We start from the raw sequence: 5055 nt of genomic DNA, 5'->3' as shown, positions 1-5055 counted from the left end.
TACTGGGTGGGAGTGGTCCTGTCTCTCTGTGGGCTGCTGGGAGGAAGTGATGACATACATCCAGAAGACGGAGGAATCTTCCTTCCTTGGGGGCAGGGTGTGTCTCTGTGATGGTACCTTAATAATAGTGAACCTTTGTTTCCTCTGGATGGATGGAAGGAAGGAAGGAAGGAGGGAGGGAAGGAAGGAAGGAAGGAAGGAAGGAAGGAAGGAAGGAAGGCAGGCAGGCAGGCAGGCAGGCAGGCAGGCTGTTGTTACTGGCTAAGAGGTCCCTGGATAGGGCTGTGGTTAAACACGACATGAGATGAAGTGTCTCAGAATCAGCTGCGTGGCACTTACAGCCTCCTTGAGGGCAGCCCAGACAGCCACGGTTTTGCACCAGAAGCCAAGCTGTAACCAGATAATTGGGATAAGAGAGAGGCTAGAGTCTTTGGGAGAAACTGGCTGGTGCTCTATGGCACAGGGAACTGCCCCTGCATTGGAGAGCGCAGGAGGAACGGGGTAAGCTGGCAGCTAGAGTGGCTGATAGGTGTTTGGCATTTTGGGCTGTGGCATCAGTGCTGGCCCAGGTGGGCTGTGCTGTCTGTGCCTAATGCAGAAATTTCAAGAAATTGAGGGGACGCTGAACGAAGAGGTAGATGCTGGGAACCCTAGAATTTCTCCCGAAGAGAGGATCACAATGAGTTGATGCCAGCATGGGTTACAGAGTGAGACCCTGCCTCAGAAAACTAATCCCAGTATTCAAAAAGCTAAGGCAGGAGGACTGCCCATGAGTTCTAGGCCAGCCTAGAACCGTGAAATCCCATTTCAAGCAACCAAGCTTCTAAACAATTCTCCTAAGAAAAAGAAAACGGAGGGACAACTGCAGAGCTGTCAGGGTTGTTAAGGCTAGTCCACTGCAGCCTTTAAGGTAAGAGAAAAGAAGGGTCAGGGACTTCTGAGACCCATCGAAAGTCTACTTCTTCCTTTGGGCTATCCTGGGCTAGCAGGTCAGCTGGAGATTCTGAGACCCAAGATTACATCTGGGAACCCCAAGCTTCCTGTGGCAGGAGGTGCGCTGACAAGGTCCAGAGACAGCAGTGCATCTGGGCCAAAGCCATACAACTGGCCTTGGGGAAAGTCAGGATCTGAACTCAGGTCTTCAATTACTTACAATATGCCATTGGGGCAGGGCAGGGTGACCAAAAAAGAAAGACAGGGCACAGGAAGACCACAGGGGAAGTGGGGGGGGGGCTTCCATGTGGCCTAGCTGACTGTCCCAATATAGGGAGTCTTGCACCTTGTAGCTCCCTCCACTGACTGTGGTTTATGTCAGTCTGGCCACGTACCAGACTGTTGGGAAGAACAGAGATCCCCGACATTCAGGCTGCTGCTTCCCAGCCACCATCTCCCCCACATCCCTGCCAGTGCCGGGGTCTTCCTTACTCCACCCTAATGGAGAGTCCCTAGAAAGGCTCTGGGCCCTGCCCACAGTCTGAGGCTGCACACCCTTCTGCTGCTTTTTGTGTCTTCTTGTTCTAAGGTAGCCACAGAGCAGGGAAGTCCCCTCCCCCAAATCCACCAAACTGCTCCCCACTTCCCACTTGTGTCCAGCTGCTGTTTGAGGGATTCCCATACTCCCTAGAGCAGACCTTCAGGTGGACATGTCCCCCACCCCCACCCCGAACCCCTCCCTGCTATCTCCTTGCCTCTCTGTCACTGCGACCTCTAGCTTGCACAGTTCATCCTGGGTTCCAGTGCCGGCCTGCGACTTGGCCCTGGAAAGTTGCTGCCTCCCCTTTCCTAGGTCCTGTGGAGTCTGGCTTTTCTCCTGGAGAGCAGTTGGGAGCTTTTCTGGTAAAGAAAACATCACTCAACTTCTGAGAGAAACCAACGGGATGAGAGAAGGAGGTGGGGCCTGGTTCATTGCGGTAGAGAATGTGGGTACAGAGAGGGCCAGCCATTGGACTAAGATCACAGAGCAATTTGGAGAAAATCCAGGATTAGACCAAACTGTCTCTCTCTGAGGGGTCTTTCTGAGGGGTGAGGTCAGCTAGTGCCTGGGCCTTGTAGGCCAGAGTGGCTGTTTCCCATCGCTGGGGTGATGGGCTTGGCAGTACCCTGGTAGGAGGAGGCTTGCCTTTGGTTCTTTGATGCTCGTTCTCTTGAACCCCTGGGGAATGCCTGAGTCATCGCCGAACGGCAAACATATTTAGCTCCTTTCATCGTCTCTAATAAATCAACTTCTCCAGGTCTCTCATACCAGCCTCCAACTCCAGGCTGCCTGCCCCCACGTCCTGTCACCTGACATCTGGGCACTACAGAGACTTCCAGCCCCCAGGTTCCTGGCAGTGGTCCTCTCACCATTTCCTCTCTCTCCCCAGGCATTCTGGGCCAGACCAGGCCTCCTCGTGCTGGGCTGGCCTCCACTCAACAGCTGCGGTCCTGGAGCCTTCCAGAGATCCCTGCAGCTAGGAGCTGCCAGGCATGGACACAGGGATGAGCAACTTCCGCCACAGCTCACCCCTGACCCTGACTAACACCACCGCACCCTCTTGGCCCAGTGGGGCTCGTGTTGGGGCCCAGGGAATTTCCCAGAACACCTCATCCTGTCTTTTATGGGTCATGCATGTGCATGTGAGTGTGTGTGCGCATGTGTGCATGTGTAAGTGTCCCAGGATATACAGAGGTCAGAGGATGGCTTTTATGAGTTGCTTCTGTCCTACCTTGTGGGTCCTGAGGATCTAACATGGATCCTCAGGTTCCTTGACAGGTACATTTACCCATTAAGCTTTTGTGTTGGCCCCACTGGCCTAAGCATTTTGTATATATACTTAGTTATTCCTATTTTACAGGTAGGCAGTCCAAGGCACCGAACCCAGATCTTCTGGAAGGCTATCATTGCTTTCCCTCCATTGGAGTAAGTGGCCATCAGAGACCTGCTTGTCACCCCCTCCCATTGCTCCGGCCCTGGGAAGAGCCCATTCCTGAGACCTCGTTGTCAATAGACATCTCCATTAAAGGTTAGTGCCATTAAAAGAGTTCTCAGGGAAGAAAATCTAATCCAAACAGAGAGCAGCTTGTTCTGAGGTGCAGCCAGAAAGAAGGCCGGGGAGGCAGATGTGTGTGGTCTCTGTGAAGAAGGGAGAAGACCCTAAAGGGCTGCTCAAGGACACAGGACCTCGCTGATCAGATGCCCGCCACATGCCACCCCCCAAAACTCACGATTCCTTCACAGGTTCTGAGCTGGTCAGGGGTCCAGGCTCTGTCCTTCCGATTTCAGGAGAAAGCTCTTCTGTGTGTGGTGAGTGCCGCCTGCTGGCCAGATATAGCACTGACTGCACATCCGCAGAAATGGGTGAAAACCATCCCTGGGGAGGTCTTCTTGAACAGAGTCAGAGGGACCTCCCAAATGTCCAGGTGTGATGTGATCCTGGGCCCTCTCTGTCCCTAGAAATATCTGTCTTTTTGGTCTCACAGTCTCAGAGGCCCCGGAACCTATTGATGCTGAGACCTCAAGGGTTTTATTGGTTTTGTTTTTGTTCCTGTTTTTTAAATAGGGTAATTTCAAGCCAAACTAACGATTACTTTGAACCCATTGTGTGCCAGGTGCTCAGCAAGTGCACAGTTAGACCTGGATGGATGCCACAGTCTGGCAGGGTGAGGTGACTCTGTAATACAGGTCTGGCTGCCTAGCCTAGGCACCCTCCTCCTGGATTCACCTGCTCAGCCCAGTCCTTCCCTGACCCCTGTGCATGCCAGTCCGCACTGGGTCTGCACCGAGGATTTGTGTGTAGAACAGTTTCACTCTGTAGCCTAGGCTGGTCTTGAACTCACAGAGATCCAGCTGCTTCTGCCTCCCAAGTGCTGGGATTAAAGGAGTATGTCACCATACTCTGCATGCTATTTTTAAAAATTATTATTATTTACATGTACATGTATGAGTGTTTGAGTGAGTATATGAATGTGTGCATGCATGTGTGCATGTGTGGGCATGTGTTTTCATGCACATGGATGTGTACATGAGTGTGCATGTATGTAGATGTGTACATTTGTGTGTGAGTGTGTGCATGCATGTGGATGTGGATGTGTGTGCATGTGGATGTGTGTGCATGCATGTGGATATGTGCATGTGTGTGCATGTGTGTACATGCATGTGTGTGCATGCGTGCATGTGGATATGTGCATGTGTGTGTACATGTGTGTGCATGCATGTGTGTGCATGCATGCATGTGGATGTGTGTGTTTACTATGTGCCTGTGGGGGTCTCAAGATGAGCTTGGATCTCTTGAGTTACAGGCGGTATGAGCTGTGTGGGGCTGGAAACCAAACCTGAGTCCCCTTGGAAGAGCAGCAAGTGTGCATAACTGTTGAGCCATCTCTCTAGCCTCCAGCCTTGGATGCCACTGTGGTCGCAGGTGTCTTTGGATCCCCGGCTCTGTTGCAGAGATCTGGGTACACCATAAACACTCAATACATGGACAACAGAAGAGAGCCATGAACAAGCTGGACTAGTTCAGCCAGGGATCTCTGAGGAGGGTCCTGATAGTGGGGTTTTAGGTCAGAGCCTGAGCGAAGGACCAGAGAGCACTGGATCATGAGCTTAGGTGGCAGGGATTCTGCCTTGGCCTGCCAGTGCCTGGGACAGAGCCTGGCACAGCTGGGATGCTTCACAAACATCTGTGTGAAGACAGTCAGCAAAGCTTACACCATCCTGCCCCACACTGGTCCCTGAGCCAGTCTGTGCTTGCATCCCTCCAGCGGTGGTGGGATCACTACCTATTTTCCATATCACTTGTTCTATCTGTAGATTGGGCTGCCTTCTGGAAAATTCTGTCTTTCCCTGGGCATAGCAGAACCAACCCAGCATAGCCCCACCTTCTGCCCCATGTGAGCCCACGGAGAAGCTTGGCTGCTGGGGAACTTCTGTCCAGCATGGTAACACCCACCCCACACAGAGTCCCAAGGCTCACTGAGTGCTTCTTCTTCCTGGTCTGGGAAAAGGATGATGGGGGAGGACCAGGGAGGAGTCAAGGGTGGTGATGTAATCACAGAAGGATAGCTTTCTGCCACGAG

Source organism: Rattus norvegicus, chromosome 7 (genome assembly GCF_036323735.1).
Source record: "Rattus norvegicus strain BN/NHsdMcwi chromosome 7, GRCr8, whole genome shotgun sequence".
NCBI lineage: Eukaryota > Metazoa > Chordata > Mammalia > Rodentia > Muridae > Rattus > Rattus norvegicus.
This window is presented reverse-complemented; position numbering follows the sequence as displayed.